This window comes from Corvus brachyrhynchos, unplaced genomic scaffold (assembly GCF_000691975.1).
Source record: "Corvus brachyrhynchos isolate BGI_N302 unplaced genomic scaffold, ASM69197v1 scaffold376, whole genome shotgun sequence".
In the NCBI taxonomy this organism is placed as follows: Eukaryota; Metazoa; Chordata; class Aves; order Passeriformes; family Corvidae; genus Corvus; species Corvus brachyrhynchos.
In genome coordinates, this window is record NW_008238966.1 from 1,315,645 (window position 1) to 1,334,636 (window position 18,992).

Consider the following 18,992-nt stretch of genomic DNA (forward strand, 5'->3'; position numbering starts at 1 on the left):
CCCGGCCTCGTGGGCTTCCAGCCCCTTGTTCCGAGCCGGGTATTAAAATGGTCAGGAGTGCCTGGGCCCGAATGAAGTGCAGACGAGAGCATATGCCAAAGTCATTTGTGTGGCTTTTACTGAACAGTACAGTTAATGTGAGAGATGGGGGGAGAGAGAGGCAGAAGGAAAACGGGAGAGAATGAAAGAAGGAGAAAAAGGAGTGAATGAGAGAAAGAAAGAAAAAGAGACAGAGAGAAGGAAAGAGAAAGAAAGAACGAAAGAAAGAAAGAAGGAAAGAAAGAAGAAAGAAAAAGAAAAAAAGAAAGAAGAAAGAAAGGAAGAAAGAGAACGAAAAGAAATTCAGAAAAGAAAAAGAAAAAGAAAGAGAGAAAAGCAAGATAATCAAAGGGAAAGATTGCCTAATTCCATCCACCTGGAGACGTGTGTAGCCCACCAAAGCTTCACAACAGACACCATGTTGGCAGTGTGCATTTTGCCTCAATTTGATGCTCTGTTGGCCTCTCAAAATGTGCAGAGAAGAGGGATGCATCCCTGTGCTCTCACCTTGCACACTGACTTCTTTCCAATCTGTGGATGATAAATGATCACTGACATTTCATTTGGTTTGGTGGCTGAGGACTGTGAGACATGGAGTGTCAATAAGAGAGAGAACATTTCTGAAATGAAACAGACTTAGATTTGCTTAAATCATTAAAGAACTTAAAGAAGTACTCTGATACCAGTAACTTCATTTTTTTTCAAGTTCTGACTACAATATATGAGTGTGGATTAGATGGACAGATGGAGTAAAGGAATACTTTGATCCCTAAATAAAATTATCAAGGATAAGGTAGGTTAAAACAGCATAAAGTTATGATGTTTGGAAGGAAAAGGGGTAAAACCAAAAAGAGTACTGTGATGTAATTTTGATAGAGAATGTCAGAATAAAGGCATTTGTTTCAGTGTGACTCTGATTAAAAGACAAGGAAACACATACGAAAAGTAAAAACAAAGTTAATGGAGGCTTAAGGAAATACTTTTCCTGCAAGGAGTCCCAATGGTCCAGGCCTGCATTCAGGAGCAAATTGTAAGACAAAGTCTGTGTGATTATTCAAGAAGGAGATGGTTATGCTGGTTACTGGCTAGATTTATCATATAAACTTCACAAATTACAGTATAGAGAGTGGAGAGATGGAATAAATATTCTTTTTAAATCTTAATCACTTACAAACACTGAAAGCTACAAGGTGATTATTCAAACACCAAAAGTGTAACCTGTGAAAGCATTCATTTCTTTTTTTTTTACTTTTTTTTTGGAGGGGAAGCATAAGCTTAATAAGAGGAAATGGCAGTATTCAAATCCACCCGAGACCACGAAACATACTACTAGCAGAGTAAATTACTCTCGTGCTCAGGGAGCCAAAAGCACTTTAGTCTGTGTATAGAAACAAAATCACAAGATTAAATCAATGTGTTTTCCCCATGTTTGTGGGGAAGAGATAATTGATTAGATAGCAGGTCACATCTATACCGATGCACCATTCAGTAGCTGACATCATCCTTTCATCTTTGAAATGAACACCAGCTCATAACATTCACTTAGATACCTTTTAATTACTTTGCTTTGCAGCCAGAAAATGGAAGGCTACTTCATCAACCTTCTTTGTCTTTCTGGGACGTGGTTTTTTCTCTTAATGTTATGCCTATTTGGACCTGCAGTTATTCCCGTAAGATGCAGAAGTATCCATTAGCAAACCTGGTCAGCTGCAAGTTCTCTTTCGCTGCTTAATATATTCAGCAATCTGTTCTTTACAATTCAAACCCATCTTCCAGCCTTATCAGTAAATAGAAACTCCTTAGATTATTTTTTCTATTTCTGGGCACGAAGCGGTTTTTGCAAATGCTGAAACTGTTCTTTAGGTTGCTTTGTCGATGGCAGGGCGTTAAGAAGGGAACTTATAAACAATAATACAAAACAGTGATTTAAAACTGAGACAATCCAGTTGTAACAACCATTTTTCTTACCTATGAGTAATGACTACTTTTTCATTCATTGTTAATGCCTTCCTAAAGCACAAGGATCAACGTGTCAGGAAGAAAAGAGAAATAGATTTCCTGGATCATTGTACAATTTTTCAAAGTCAGGATTACAGAAGTAGATGAAGACAAAGAAACCCAAATTAGAGAGGAATCAACAGAAAGCACTAATACTGTTGTGCTCAGTAACTTTATTTTATTTTCCTTTAAAAAGACATAGGAAAAGTGGAGAACCTTACAAATTTCTCCAGAAAATTAAGATAGCTTTGCACTTACTCACAGAATTAAGATTCAGTAAGATTAGTTGCACCATGGGTGTGAAAAAAAATAATCAGAATTTGTGTCATACTGTCCCACTCACAAAAAGAAAACTGCATAGTCATTTAAAGGCAGCCACAGAGGAGTGTGACTGCATCCAGTTCTGGCAAGAAGCCGGGATAAGCACAAGGGAACAATTCTGCACTTCAAAGGAAGCTTTAAGTGATAATAGGTTAAACCCTCCTTTGTCTAATCAGTTATTTAAATGCTACTAATTACCTGGGCTATTGCCTAGCTCAACACCGGTAATTTGAGAGTCTTAAATCTTATAAAGTACAAAGGGTCATTTCATGCTCAGATCAGCAATTTTTATGTGCTTGAAAGTTGCATAAATGGACTCCAAGGAAAGCTCACAAGTTTACAATTTCTACACCTTAAGAAGGGGCAGCACACTGAATATCTAAATTGCACATTTATAAAATTATAATTTCATATTTTAAGGAATCTACAAGCAGGGGGAAACAGCCTGAAGCCAGGAATGCAGCAATTAATGTGTTTAGCAGAAATGTTAATTGAAAGCTCTTATGCAGAAGGAAAGGACCTAATTGAGTGGTCGTAAGGCCATGGCAGTAATCCTGCATTAGTCTTCTTGCCTGCCCCTTTGTCTTCCATCTGCACCTTTTGAGTCCCCTCTGCTGTACCTGTACATCTGCTCCCGCACCTGAGCAAGTCTGGCATATGGGATATTCCTGATCTAAAAAATAGCCCTTCTTTCTGTTCATCCCAAAATAAATTTTGCTGGCTGATGATTCTGTGTTCTAGCTGATCACATAATGAAACAAGGAGTTGGAGAGGTGCAGAAATGAAAGACCTGAGAAAAAAAAAATTGTTTAAGTTTATTCACATATTACTGCTGCAAGTCAGAGCCTAAGAAATGAAGAAGCTGAACTCTTATTAAGAGAGAATAAATACTTTTTTCATTTCATTCCAGTGTGGAGGAAACAGCTGGAGACTTGAGTGCAGCAGCACCAGTAACCACCTTTAATAAAAGCAGCAGGAAGATTTGGGTTGGGAACTGGGAGCATTCAAGAGCCCCGGGGCTGTTTGCAGGAGCAGCCACTCTCACAAGGCAGGTGAGGTTGTGGAGCCAGGGAGACAGAAAGGTAAGATTAATAATGGTTTTAGTATCAGCAATATGCTTCTATTTTTGTCAAAGCCTTTTTACAGAAAATTCACAAAGGCAAAGACTGGCATTTCCGACAGCTGAGACTTCCGTGGAAGCCACAAAAGTTTAAAGGATAATCCCCCAGTGATGACAAAGGCCTGAGAATAAAGAGGAAGCAAAAGCTGCCAGGATAAGATTCAAAGACAAATTCCCAAACATCTCGAGATCTTACTGCTCCCACATGATTCTGTTATCATCACCAAGGCTTCTGGTAATGTAACCCCAAAGACTTCTGCAAGGATGCAGGGGTGGTTCAGTCTTATATCCTTAGCTCCAGAAAAAGGATGCAGCCAGTTCCTGGCAGTTCGGAGGTGGTATTCTATTCTTGCTATGAGGAAGGTTCCCATTTTCCCTCATTCTGGCACCATATGCAATCAGATAATGACTAAAATACACTGCTGTTTGCAGCAGGTGGCAATACCTGTCACAATGCCAGTGGCAGTAAAAATGAACCGTGATGTAAGGAAAACTAAATATCTTGTAATATTTTCAGGGCAAAAATACAATCCAGATCATATAAAATAGCAGAAAGCCCAGGGAAATCCACTCCAACTGTATCCATACAGTGTGTGAAGATCAGAGAGCTTTAGGATGTAACCTTTGGCTGATGAACTTTGACTTAATTGGTTGTCTGTGTCTTGTACCAAAGGATCTTCCTGCAGCAGCCTGTAGTGAATTTCCACTCACTGCAATCACTGCCATAACCTTACCCCTCCTCACAAAAGAAATTCATGTCCTGTAATGCCAGTTTGAACCAAAGAGTTGGGATTTTAAAGTTTTGTCTCCTACAGGGAGGGTTAAAAAGGTAGCACTGAGTAATGGCATCCCACTAGCACTTATTTATAAAGCATGTACCATGTATCATCCCCTTGATTATTTCAAGAATTAAATTTACTCAAAACCCTTGGCAAGGGGCTTGTTTTTCTTGGGGATATTATTTTGGCTTCTCTGCTTGTGTTCTAACACTTTTTTCCTTCTATGTCCACGTGGGAGTCTCATCTCTCCTCTCACGGGTGCATGGGCCCCCACCTGTGTTCTGGCTCTGCTTCCTGCTTTATCAATCACCAAATAATAATATAATCAATCACCCTGCTGACCTGCTTCAAACTTTCCTCTCGAAAGGATGGGAGTTTGCGGGGCTTTCCCTCGTTCTTCCCCTCCTTGACACACTGACACACCCAGCCACATGCCATTTTGAGGTGAAATATTTTACATCCACAAGGAAAGCAGGAAATGTTGGAAGAGTGTCACAGTTTTCCCAGCCTGCCAATGGAGTGATGTGAGCCTGACTATCATGGGGAATTTTCCTCTCTCCCGCTGTGATTGATTGATTGATTGATTGACTGGTTTTTAAGCTATGTCTAAAGCTAGACCATGTTACACTTATTAGGTGAAAGTGCTTTCAAAGACTGAGTCAGAATTCAAAATTATATCAACAAAGAAGTTTTTCTTTAAATCCAGGAAGGAATTTAGCTTGGTAGAGGACCCCAAATTCACAAACACCAAACAAGGGTGAAGCAACTACCATGAGTCTAGTGGCAGAAAAGGTCCCAGGCGTTACAGGCAGACCACAAATTTAAAATTATGCTTTAAAATTATGTTTTATATTAACACTGCCTTGTTTTGCAGAGGATGTAAAACCCAATTACTCTTCTCTAGAGTGATCCCTAAACTCTCAGACGGGATGCTGGCTGCTGTATTGTGCATTAAAGAAGAGTTAGACACATCTCAGAGAGGGAACCACTGCACTGTGGCACGGAAATACCTGCCTTGGGAGGCTTAAATAACTTAAGCTAATCTCAGTGCTTGGAAATAGACTGTATGTCTCCTTGAACTCCTTTTCAGTGCTTTATAGACTGGAAATTACACATTCTAAATCTACAAGAACTAAAAGTAGAGTAAAATGTCCAGTATTTTGGTCCACTGTTAAGCCCTAGCAGCTATGCCTTGTGGTGTTGAATTTTAACCTCTAAAACATGGTTTCAGATGTTGCAAGCTAAAGGACTGCCTCTAGTCTCACACTCCCCAGCTGTAATTCATATCAGTGGAGATATGAATTAAAAAGCAAATTAAAATACCTACAGGCTGTCTCCTACTGCAGTCAGAGGGCTCTGATGCCTTAATCCTTTAGGGAAGATGCCAGCTTCATCTGTTATACCTCTCACTGGGGTGGGGTAGGTGCAAGCCTGGAGTGAATTGACTTTTCTTGCCTTCAGTGGGGACTGTGTGAGTTTTCTGACTGCTATGAAGAGGCCTTTTATAAATATGATGGCTGAAGCACGTATTTATTTGGTGTCAGGGGAATTTTGGTCACTAGGAATGTATAGCTGAGTTCCTGAGGAGCACAGTTTGTCATATAAAATCTGAATAAACACACACTAAAATCTGGGCGGTGTTCTGCATTAATTGAATTTTGCTCCATATTCTTTAAGACCCTTGAAACTGAAGGAGATTCGGTCAGTCTTGGAGTATAGTATGAGAATTAATTCATCACTCTTTAAGAGCTTTGATAATGAAGGTCATGTTTTTCAAAAAAAAAGAGACAAAAAAAAAAGCCATGGAGGGAAAAGTGACCTCACCGTAAAAAAAAAAAAGCCAAACTCAGACTCAAAAAGTTAATCCAGCAATGTGGTTGCTACCAATTAATTTCCTTATTACTTTAACTGAAATAAGAGACTGGCTATTCAAGTATCAACAAGATGAGTGTTATTCTAGGCCATTATTCTCATCTTGATGCAGAAGACTCAATCACAATGACAAATGTCCATTAACTGCTGCAAAAATCACATCACACTTTATCTGGAAAAGTTGATGACCTCTATATGCAGTTTAAATGAATTTATTCTCATCAGCTTTAATCAACTATCAATTTAATTCATAATGTTTGGGATAGTATTACTGAGCTCCTGGAAGCCAAGTTCACTGAACAGTGTCACATAATCATTACCTTCTGGAGCATAATGAAACCTGAGGTGCTGGGAAACAACCCATGCTTATAAGGTGATAGAAGTTGATACTTTTCTGCACTAAAGAAATTATCACAAACACACAAATCTCTTCCTTTTTATCTGCACCAAGATTTTGACTTGAAAAAGAATGCCAGAGGCTGGCTGTTTTCTGCCTTAGGTTCCTTCCAGCCTGCAGGATGGACCAGGGGAACAGCTTTGCATTTACCTTCCCAGAGCAAGTAACACACCTGAGCTGTCAAGAGCAAACACTCAAATTTGACACCTGAGGTTAATGAAGGAGGATGCTTTGTCCTCACGCAATTCAGCACAAGGAAGGTACAATGCAGGCCAGGAAAGGCACAAAGAGCCCCCTTATACAAGAGGTGTTATGGAACTTTTTTTTTATGTAACTTCCTATGATAAGGTTTAAAGTCTATTTAAATCTGCTGGCTTAATTGTTCCATGTAAGAAGAGAAACAAGTGGTGACACACTAGGGAGCCTTCCAGAAATAACATATGAAAAGATGTCCCAAGGGCTGTGCTCCCTTCTTATGTTTTCTAAATTTAAATATTCAAAAAAACTGCTTAAGCAGCGTGGTGATTTGTTCCAGGGAGCCAAACATTAGTAGAATTTTATTGGATCTAAGAGGTCGGTGTCACACTCATTTTCAGGGTGTCGCCAGAAATAATAATAGTAGTAATAATAGTAATAATATTAATGCTAATATTACTACTACTACTACTACTACTACTACTACTAATATTTTACACTGAGTGCAGCACAATATTTTAGCCCTAGCCAAGCCCATTGGAGCTGATATTCTTGGGGCTGCCTTTCAGGCAATTCAGTGGCTGAGTGGCTCATTAAAGCAGGCAGGGCTGCCAGATCCTGAATCACAGGGTAGGAAGTTTTACTCCAGAGCCCTTTCCCCACAGACTGGAAACTCAGGAACACTGTCAAGACATGACATTTTTTGCCACATTTGCTCTTAAAACATCAGTTCGCACTCAGATTTGAACGGAGGCGAAAGGACGGGAGTTTGCGGGGCTTTCCCTCATTCTTCCCCTCCTTGACACACTGACACACCCAGCCACATGCCATTTTGAGGTGAAATATTTTACATCCACAAAGAAAGCAGGAAATGTTGGAAGAGTGTCACAGTTTTCCCAGCCTGCCAATGGAGTGCACAGTACATCTGACACAAGCCCTCGCCTTGTGTGTTTGTCACGACACAAACGGCACCGGGCACCTCAGGAGACCTCCTTGGTATGTTCTAGTCCCCTTTGCCCAGAGATGAATTGGGGCATTTAAAGGAGAGCACAGAAGCTGCTTTCTGAGGCTTGGGCCTTAACTTTGTTCTTGGTCACAGCTCAGCTCACAGAAAGCATCATTCACACGCACAGACACTCGCAGGCCCAGGTTTATGATTAATCCCACCACAGTGTGCTCATGCTCCTGTAACAAAAATGGTCCCTTTGTGGAACCTGATGGGTTGAAACAAGGCGACAGTATGTTCAGGCAGTTTTTTTGACTACTAGGTAAAAAGTTCAAATTCAGCCCAAAACTGAGGGATGACTCAAGTTTCATGTTTGGACTTTCTGAAAATTTTCTCTGAAAACAGTGTGTGTGAGAGAGTACACATGTACAGGAAAAAGTGATTACTGGAGGTGAGGAGGTAAAGAAGGAGCACATCCAAGAATTCCTAATGCATTTGCACTTCTGTTCATAACACTATTGAAATGTCACTTGCAGTCCGCCTGTAATTATTTTTTCCTCCCCAATATCTCATGGCAACCTTCCCTTCAGCACCTCGATTTTGTTTTCTCTAAGCTTGAAGGTATATTGGCACCAGTAATTGCCTAATTTGATCCAGATATGATATGGTACGGTGCAGATTTACTATGCTGCAACAACAAATTAGGATTAAAAGCTGCAGGGCAGCACTGAATCAGGGCTCCAGTATTTCTCCTCCAAGTCCCAGGCAGAGACTCCAGTGTAGCAACCAGAGCAGCTTCTGGGCTATAGGAGGCTGCTCTTCCCACCTCTGTCCTGGGGTTGGGCACAGTGAATTTAAGCTGCTGGTAAATTTCCAGGCCCCACCCCACTCCTCTCTCCTCTCCCTGCCTCTGGGTGGGAGTTGTCCTGCCCTGGACGCGAGGGCAGCGCTCCCCTGGCTCCCCTCGCTGTGACACGAGGTTTGTTCCACAGGTCCGTTCTCACCCTGAGGTGTGTCAGAGATTCAGAGGCAGCACAGTGGAGCTCTTGTTACTGCTGGAAGGGCCAAGAGCAAGACAACTGTGATAGTTGCACTGTGCAAAGCTCATTCTGGATGAGTTCAGCATTCAAACCCTACAGAGTATGGAAATTTGAGTGTTTGTTCTTGACAGCAGAAAATAGTTACTCCAGTGTGAGTGCCATTCCTTGCACTCCTCCTACAAACAACCATGGATTTATGTGCCATTACAGGTCTTTAGGACATGGATAATACAAATATTTCAGTGAACATACATACACATCTTTGCCAATCATTTCTCACACTGTGAATGCTGCTAAGGTAATTATTTTTGTGATTAATAAGCTGGTAAACTAAGATCATAGGCACCAGTTCTTGAAAGAGAGAAGAATAAAACAATTACAGTGACAATTCACACTTTTCCTACTTTTATGAATATATTAAGTGACACTGAGAAGGAGTAAGTCGGAAAAGAAGTAGAGGAACAGAAAGAAGGTGAAACAACTGCATTGAAAGCTTCATGGAAAGCAGTCATGAAACATTATTCTTCAGCGTTGCAAAGGAACAATTAAATGCACAAATAGTTCTTTCAGTGTCAGTAGAAAGTCTGTAACTTCAGCAAAGCTGCAGCAGATGCTGAAAAGTTTCTGAACTAGTAAATAAAGTGTTCTATTCTGAGAAAAAAGTGATTGCTAAACATGAGCAATATAGACTTGTCCTGAGCTTCAATTTGTATGTTCTCTAAAAATAACAGGTTGAATTTTATTTAGTTGCCCACAGAGCTCCTGTAAATCCAGATAAATGCCATGGAATGACATCAGTTTTATTATCTGAGCACAAAGTAATTCTGTCAGTTGAGCTTGTGCTTTCTGAAACAATCAGACACTGACTTGTAATGGGCTGGCAGCAGACTCAGATTCACTTCTCAGTGATCCTATTTAGTACCTGACTATGACATGTTCGGTTTAGGCACAAGACTGTGACAGTCATGGCCATATTCTGCTGTTGTTTTGCACTGACAAGTCCTATTGAATTCAGAGGAAAGCTTATACCTGGAAAGACTGTAGGTCTCAATTCTCTTTGATTAGTGTCTCATAAACACAAGTAGCCAAGCTGATCTCTCTTACAAGAACTGTATCCTTGCTCCTGTGTGATTTTTCCAAGATTCCTGTGTGTGAAAAGCTGTTGTGGCTTAGCCTAGAATAACCATAAGCACCACTTACTACTTTACTTCCTACACTTTTTGTTCTGGCACTGTGTGAAAGGCGAGCTGAGTGTGGTTGTCTCGGGTCATAATTCTGCACTGCTGGTGGTGCATTGGATCCCATGGGCTTCAGTGTCACTTCCTTCCAGGCTGAGCTGAGATGGAATGACAACAAAAAGCTGGGATGCTGCTGTGTCCGTTGGACCCTACATGCTGAACTGATGCCATCCACAGCTGGCAAGATGAAACAGAGCTGACACTTGGCTGTTCAAGAATTAGACCAGAAGAGGAAAGGGGGAAAAAAAGCCACCACATAAAGATATTTTTCACAATTATTGTTAAATGCAGGTTAACTTTCTGTTGGCATAAAATCTGTAGAGTTCTATCAACACAATCAAGCTTTTATTAAAAGCCCTCAGTATTTTCCTCTTACTTTGGTAATTTCTGGAGTACCATTATCCGTAATTATTGGGATCCCTAAAAACATCCATAAGTAGCACGTAAGAGTGTCTACAAGAGCTGCATGCTGTTCAGCTGCATTTAAAGGGCTTCCACGGGGCACTGAGGTAAAACTTCAGAAGCCTGGAGACCTTTTGCAGGAGAGGTCACCACCTTAAAGCGATGCTGAGGCTGCTTCTCCCCAGGAGAGGCAGGTGAAGATCACAGGAGATCAAAGGCTGTAACTAAGTGACCAACCAGCTTATCTACCTGAACTGTTTGTGGTTACTCCTTGACTCTTTAACTCTGCAAAGGGACTTCAATTTTTCATCTGTCAAAGTTCTGGGTACTTAGGCTTTGTCTCAATTAAATATCAATTCTCGTAAGTTTTACTCATTTATGATTTTCAGGGATTTTTTTTTCTTTCAACCAGCAGAGGTTGAAAATATCATTCTACTATTACATACACTGGTGTGGATAACAATTTTTTACTCCCTATCTATCAAAATGCATTAAGGAAACATAAAAGAGAAATTCCCTATCTCTTTATCTCTGTGCATCTGCAAGAAGTTGAAAGAAAATGATGAATGGCAAAACATAAGAGCAAGGGCTCCTAAAATGAGGGAAGTGGTGTGATTAGGTTCTGTATTTCAAATTAGAAATAACTGCTCTGAATACATAAGTAATCAGACATCCATTTATATCCTGGTTAGAATCTGGAGCTTTATTAATTGCAGTGGAATCACATACAAAATGAAGACTTCCTCCAAAAAAACCAGGCTCATTCAATGAAGAACTTAATGTTTCATGATAGTATTTTCCACATTAGAGTTCTGGCCATGGCTAAATCATCGTGGATAAACATACATATATTTAAACAGAGAAAGGATGCACTCTTAGCCTAAAAATTGAGCCACAGAAAAACCACTAAACTGAATACTGATTATTCATATGAATCATTAGCCAAACAGAGGTGAGGACCAAAAAAATATGAGTTACTATTTCTATTTATAATGTTCAAGTTTACGTGGCATTTCTAAGGGCCTTTTTTGTCACACCCAGTTGCTCCATGTTGTTAGAAATAGAGATGAAAACTAGATCAAAGGATGGTCTGTGCTGGTAGTACTCACCTAGTAAACACCCAGTCCCCTTTTCCTTTCAGTCATATCCTTTTTTACACTAAATAAATCTGGGGTGACTCTCGTGTTTTTGCCATTTAATTCATCGCATAGATTCCACTGGAGGATGCAGCAAAATGAAGACAAATACAAGATGAATATTCAGACAATCTGGATAAAGTACTGAATATCTAATATTTCACACAAAAAAAGAAGTCTGCGTTTTATCACATTGTGAGAGTACCCATAATTTATATGTTGTGTCATCTACATTTTATGAGAGTATTTTGTATTCAAGAGAAACATGTACTTCTTATGACAAGTTATACAGTGTGATCATTGCGGTAGTTAATCTGTAGAAAAAATGAGCTAAAAATATCAGGCATGCTTGCTAAGCCATGTTAGCAATGAATGTGGATTTTAACTTGAATCTTAAAGAAGTACAGTATTTCTTCCTTATAATCCTACCTGAAGTTTGCAGAGCATGATTTGTTCTCCACTTACTGCTTTTGCCATAGTCAGGGGGTTTTTTTCTCCCATTACAAATCCCACATAGTTTATCCAGGAACTTGGGAGTACCTTAACAAGAAATCTGCACCATGAGGAAAGGCAGAAATATTAGAAAAGTTGAGCTCACAATAACAACAAATCACTCATTAAGTGACAAACTAGATCTACACTTCATTCACCCCTCTGCCAGTGTGGGTGTCTTTCTAAATAGAAAATGTTCATCACTGATGTTCTCAGTTGCAGCAAACATTTTCCTATACAACAAAACTCTTTTGAGTTCCTGCCCAGTATATGGCCCTAACAAAAGCAATCCTAAAATGAACCTTCTGTGGCTGTCTCCTCGATCGTTTTATTGTTTGCTACCCTCTGCTGGCTTTTTTTCTTTGTCACATTGAATAGAAGCTGCTGACTTTCACTGTGGAAGCCTTCCATGAGGGTCACTTATAAGGTTCACTAAATTATTCCATCTCCACTGGCATGGACAAGGACTTTCATCCAGATGACCACTTTGGGTGAAAATTCTAAAACCTAAAAACTCCCAAGAACACAGCAATTACACTTCCTCAACTCTCCTATATACAGTGCCAATTCATTGAGTCTGATGCTTGGATATAGCAACTATGCCCATTTTTCTGTCTTCTTGAGTAAAAATACAAAAACCCACCATATATTTCCACATCATTTGGGAGAGAGCTCCATGTGCCCTTGATCTCCCCATTCCTCTGAAACATTTTCCTCCTTCATAGTTTGTACGGATCTGAGGGAGGGGAAAAAAAAAAAGTGGACATCTTATAGAAAATTAGGTAATCTTGACAGCAAACAGACCTTTCAATGCAAAACTGCAGGGGGAAAATATAGTTTGCAGCTGCAAATACATCACACTTGAAATCACAGGTAAAATAATTTCCCTGCAGTGTATGGCTGTTCTCAGAAAATTGTGTTTAGCCCTAAGACTCTCATTATTGAGAAGAGTTGTAAATTTGAGAGAGGTCAGTGCAAAGCCACTGATATGATTAAAGTGGGCTGGAGGCACTGACTTATGAAGGAAGATGAAAAGATCTAAATAAACATGGTCTGGCTGTGGAATGCTTTAAAGGCATCGAGATAACCATTAACAAATAGCTGAAGGATATGAAAACTAAGCAGAGAAAAGATATATCTCAGGTACCACAAAGGAGAATAACCAAAACTAATGAGATGAAAATTAAGCAAGGAATAATCTAAGCCAAGTGTCTGGATAAGCTCCTAGAAGTGGAATGCATCATGCCACGGAGCACTCCCTCTCGGGTATAATGGAAAACCTATGGGCTGAGACAAATAGAGCTGGAGAGACAAAACTGGAGTGGCTGAACAAAAGGTTTAACCCTGCCTTTATAGAGAAGGAGGACAAAAATGTACAAATAGGCCTTTTTCAACTCTAATGTCTCTGAGTTACTGCAGAGATACCCCAGCTATTAATGCAATTCTATTCTGAATGAATCTGCTCATGCCTGGCAGAGAAAGCATCATGGAGTCTGTGAGTGGCAGGGCTTCAGACTCACAGAAGTCCCGTGTCCACTGCAGCTGGGCAAAATGGGTCATGCCCTGTTTTTCCTTCACCAGTGCCCACAGTAGTTCTTCTTTGCAGGACTGTTCTCAGTTCATTCTTTCCCCAGTCTGAACTGGTACTGGGGACTGCCCTGACCCAAGTGCGGCATCTTCCACTCAGGGCTTAGAGGTGGAGGAAGATGAAGACCTGTGTTTTATTAAGGGCCTGAGATCAAACTCTTTACCCACAGCCTTTCCAGGGCTCTTGGCTGTCTGTGTTCAAATGGCTCCAATATGGCACAGCTGCATAACCTGGGACCAGGCTGCTGTGAAAACAGCTGTGCTGCCAGGAATCCCTCTGGGACAACCCACCTGGGGCTGCCACCCTTGACAGGAGCTGCGTTTCAGCTCAGACCTCTTCACGTGGTCCTTCCTGGAGCTGGGATGCTGGCAGCCTGGTGCCCAGCCTTCTGCCTCACACCCTTGGGACTTCCCAGCTTTATCTGGGACTGGCCCTGTGGTCACAGGCCAGTGGAGCCAGCATGGGTGTGGGTAAGGTGTGTCCTTGGCAGGTGGCACAAGGCCTGGCCTCTGTCTCCTGCCTTGCTGACGATGCTTAAGCTCCTAGGGAAGAGTCGAGACATTTCTCAAGCAGAGAATTTCTCAAGACATGAGTTCAATCCCTGCACTACTGGTCACTTCAATGAAAACTACAGACAGAGCACCTGTGATTTGGGGCCTTTGGACCCAAACCCTCAGAGTTTTGCTGAAGCTCAACTCCCAGTGTTTTCAGTAGTGTTGTGCCCTTAGAAAAGCCTGACCTAAGTGAACTGCCCAAGCTGAGGTGTGCAGCCTATTTCAGACAGAGGACTTGAAATTAACCTCCCACATCCCAACCCCCTGATGGAACCAGTGGACTTCCCTGTCTTTGAAACAAAAGATTGCCCTGATGTGAGCCTCAAAATGTTCCTCTCAGTTTCCTCATTAGGCGCTGTGACAGTCAAATTAAATTTTTACAAACAATGATGCGAGATGAATCCCAGTCTCCTCATTACAGTGACCCTTTGTGCTGTGATCAGCGAGATGCCCACTCACTTTCTGGTAGGGTATCTGTTCTGAAAGCAACTCGCTCCCAGTGCAGAATCACTGAGCCAAAGGGGAAAGGGTAAGGTGGCAATCTGCCAGCTGGATTAAAAAAAAAAAAGAAACAAAACCCCAAACCCAACCCTTTTCTGTTATATACTGAAGTCATTATCTATTTTACAGCTATAAAAAAGTATATTAAAATGTCCCAGCATGCTCGTAGCAGAGTCATGATTTGTTGGTGCCTGAGAGGCTGGCTCAGTGCAGTCTGACAGGTGTTTAGGTCAGGGTGAAATATGACATCTGTGCTCCCACTCAGGAGCTGGTACCAGCTCTGGATGTTTTGCCAAATGAGCATCAATTAGCAAGGTTTTGGTTTTGACAGATAAATAGCCCATCCAAGATTTTTCAGTGCTAGGGCATCCAAGAGGTAGCCCCATTTATGGTGCTTTCTGCAACCTACAGGGATTTTAATCAGCTTTACAGGCATTTTAACAAACTGAGTTTGCCTTTGGTATCTCAGATACCAAGATCTGCACAGATCTTCAAAGCAGAAACAAGAGGAGAGAAAAGAGAAAATGCAGAGTCCCACAAATTTCCCAGAGATTAAGTTTTTCACAATGAAACTATCTCAGAGTAAAAGGCAGAATAAAAAGGTAACCAGATCCTGCAAACACCAACAAATTAATTAAAATTTTATATCTTCAGTATAGATTAAGATTTAAACTTTTGGTCCTGGTGCACCCAGGTTCAAAAAATCTATTCCTCTCAGGCTGCTCAGACTCCAGGTTATGCCTCTGTCACCTGCCTCTTAATTGTGACACCCTGAATGCAAGGTGGAAATCTTTGGAAAACACAAAGCACCATTTAAACCAGAAAATACAATTCAACATTTAGTGGAAACCCACAACAAAGTACTTGAAAGAGCATATGGGTAGTGTAACATATGCATGAAATGAATATTTCCCTCTATTCTTATAGGAACTGGCCTGGTAATAAGAAAAAGATGCTTGTAATGACACAGGGTCATTTGCCTTCATGTTGGGGCATTGAGCTCTTGCTGAAAGAACAAATTATCAGCTACAAAAGACAGTTTTGCTTTGATTTCTTTTTAAATTAAGAATTTCAAAGTACAAATAAGGATTAAGCTGCCTTCCTAAGCTTTTTCTGAAGAACAACGCAGAGAGGGCTTTTTCTCATCTCTGCTTTCATTTGGAATTATTGGTAGATGACCTGTAAATAAACTGAAGTATCTTCTCCCAGGAAATGTTGCGTCTAGTCCAGTGAAATAAATATCCCAATTCTACCAACAGCGTTAGAAAAAAGGGAGAAAAAGACTTCTCAGTTGCAAACTTGGTTTGTATTCTAGGGAATCTGTATCACCTCATTGCACATGGTCAGTTTTAGCACTTTTACCCTTCTGACTCTGCACCCATCCCACTGCATGGGTTGAGTGAGTGGGCTGAGCTGCTGGCCAGGGTTAAACCAGGACATATGCTCAACCAGAGAGGTCTCAGACACAGCCCAGTGATGCCCCTCTTGCTACCAGACCAATATGAGTGACCAAAGCCCTCTGAGTCCCATCGTACAACCAGGATTTTTATCTGCCTCGCTGTCCATCCCCTGAGACATCACTGTCCAGCTTGGGTGTGGAAACAGTGGCAGTGCCAAGGCCCCTCTCTAGCCCAGGCACAGGACACCCACTGCTCTCCCCCAGACACCTCCAGTCACCTCTCCCCAGCACATCAGGTGGCTCAGGTGTGATTTAAACCCGTGCTGACAGCTCCAAGGCACCCTCTCCATCCCATACCAGGAATGTGCTCCGTGGCTTTCCCAGGGACCGAGCAGGGCTGACCAGCCTGGGGCTTCCTTTTCAGCTGACCTTTGGGACTTTTTGGAATATGGGTGCGACATTCACCTTCGTTTGGTCACGAGGGTCATCCCTGGGCCTCCCAGAGGTGACAGATGTCTCACCCTGCACAGGCACTGGCCAGCTCCCAGCACTCTTGGATGAAATCCATCATGTCCATCATGTCCATCATGTCCATCATGTCCATCCTGTCCCACTGACCCAGGGAGAGGTTGTCTCCAGCCTGATGTTGTCTCCAGTCACCCCAGACTGATGCTCACCCAGGCCTCGAGCAGCCTGGTCTAGTGGGAGGTGTGCCTGCCCACGGCAGAGGGAATTGAGACTGGATGTTCTTTAAGGTCCCTTCCATCCCCTTAATATTCCGTGGTTCTGTGATTCTGTGATTGAGTACCTCTTCCTTCTGTGCCTGCTGTCACACCAAATCAATTAACATCTTAATCACAGCATCAATAACTTAGCTACAGAACAAATGCGACTGCAGCATATTTATTTCTCCCTCAGAAGCAGAGATTAATAATAATTAAAATATTTCCTAATTAAGGAAACAGTGATTTGGGGATGGAAGGGTGTTAGTCTTCCTATTAGAAATAGATGTACATTAACTGTACAAACATGCCTACTAAAACCATTAAATGGAGAAGACACAGATCTGAATAAATGCTGAACAATTTTTATCTTTAATTTACTGTATGTTGCATTATTTGGGGAGCTGTTCCTGAGCTATTGCTAAGCAGACCTGCCTGAGCACTGCTCCAGGTACACCTGGAAGAATTGTATTAATGTCTCCCTTCAGAACAGCTGGACCAGGGCTACTACCAACAGCATTCATCAATTGTTACTTAGATTTCCTCAACATTTTTTCTTCCTGTAAAGGTCCAGACACACTCTTTACAATCTTTCACCTTTTTTTCATGATCCATGGATCAAGAGCGAGCTTTAATTTTCACCCCAAAAGTGAGGTGATATTAATATCATGCTTTTTCTAGTCCATGGTAGTTTGGCACAGCTCATCTACTTCACGTGTGGCTTTTCTCATTGATTCAATTTTAAAATACATTTTTTTCCCTTTTTTGTCTCTATTCTCATTAAGTTTTCTCCACTCTAACACTTAAAACCTACTAACTTGCAAAGTCCCTGCTATAAACCGGAAAAAAAAGGCCACTTTTTTTTTCTTTTTTTTTTAATCACAGAAAATCAGCCTGCATGTGTATATGAAGCGTGGTTACTTTATTTTAGGTCACTTGGCTGACTTTTTTGAACACAAATTTTTCAATGCTGTAAATCTATTCAGACTTATGGTCTGGCAGTACTTTTAATGTCACGCCGGCATGACCAAATTCAAAATAGTGGAATTTGTGGCAGCAAATAGCAAGAGTTAGGTGTCAGCACTACCTTATCTGCCTAAGAGAGCTTCTGATCTTCAGATTACAGCAGTCCCTTCTCACTCTTGACACTATTGCCTGCCACGTACAATCATTTATAAACACTAATTCCACCCTTTGTTGAGGGTGAAAAACTGCTTGCTTAAAACACAAAAAGGCAATAACAAACTTGTCTCAACGTTGATCACTCAATGCTGATTTCTTTGGTCGTTTGGAAACATCAAAGGGACATTTTGCCTCCAGCCTTTGCCATTTGTCTCTGTAAAGTGGCATGTTCTTGTCCCTTGCTGACCTCCTCTCTGCCCCTAGGTCTTTATCTGTTATCTTTGCTCGGATCTCTTTGGTTTCTGACAGGAAAAGATGCACTGCCGCTACTCTCTGAGGGCTTCCAGCAGTATCAAGTACATTATCATGGCACAAAGCAAAACTGGGGAGCCTTCAGTCAGCTTCCAATTCATTTTCACTGGGGAAGCTGAGGCCGTGGAGGAGCTCCAGCTGAGCATTGTTCAGCTCTTCCAGAAAGAAAGAACACTGACTTCACAACCAGTCACCAAAACCACCAGGCTTCTGCAAGCAGCAGAAAGAAACCTGCTCTGCCCCTCCACCCCACCAAGATGTGTGCAAGGAGAGGAATTTGTGTAAGATAGGGCATTCCAGACATGTAAACAGCACTGGATGTCTGGCCCTTGATTCCTCCTGCAGCGAAGAAGCTCCAAAGCCACAACCAGCTGAGGAGGAGGACTCAGTGCCCATGGGGTGTGCCGCTTCCATCCCTCATCCTTGCCAATGCCTCCTGGGAGAGCAAAGATGCACAGACTTCAGGGAAAGAACAAAGTTCTCCCTCGCCAGGTGAAAAACTCAGCTGGTTTCAGGCAGCCGTCCCCACCATAATGGGGTGCTCCTGGATTATACAGAAGGGAGCCATCCACGCTCTGTGTCTCTGTAGTGAAAAACAATTTACAAATTTAGCTTTTGTCCTCAGAATGTTGGGAAAAAATTCTGCCACACCTGTTCTCTGCAAAATTATTCTTCCCACCTTGCCCACACAGGCGCCAGATTGAAATATTTATTGCCTTTCAGTGACCAATTCTTGATAACATGGCCGGGACTGGATGAGCTTAAAGGTCTTTTCCAGCCTAAAATATTGTATGATTTTACTGTATGGATATTCCAAAG

General features: G+C 41.5%; 1 long non-coding RNA gene across 1 annotated transcript; it reads left to right on the forward strand.

The window, feature by feature from the left end:
- The first annotated feature begins 397 nt into the window (after nt 1-397).
- On the forward strand, nt 398-17,115 carry LOC108447746. The gene is made up of 3 exons (XR_001863426.1): nt 398-832; nt 3,269-3,410; nt 3,494-17,115. It is a non-coding gene; the product is annotated as an uncharacterized LOC108447746 (long non-coding RNA).
- Nucleotides 17,116-18,992: the final 1,877 nt, after the last annotated feature.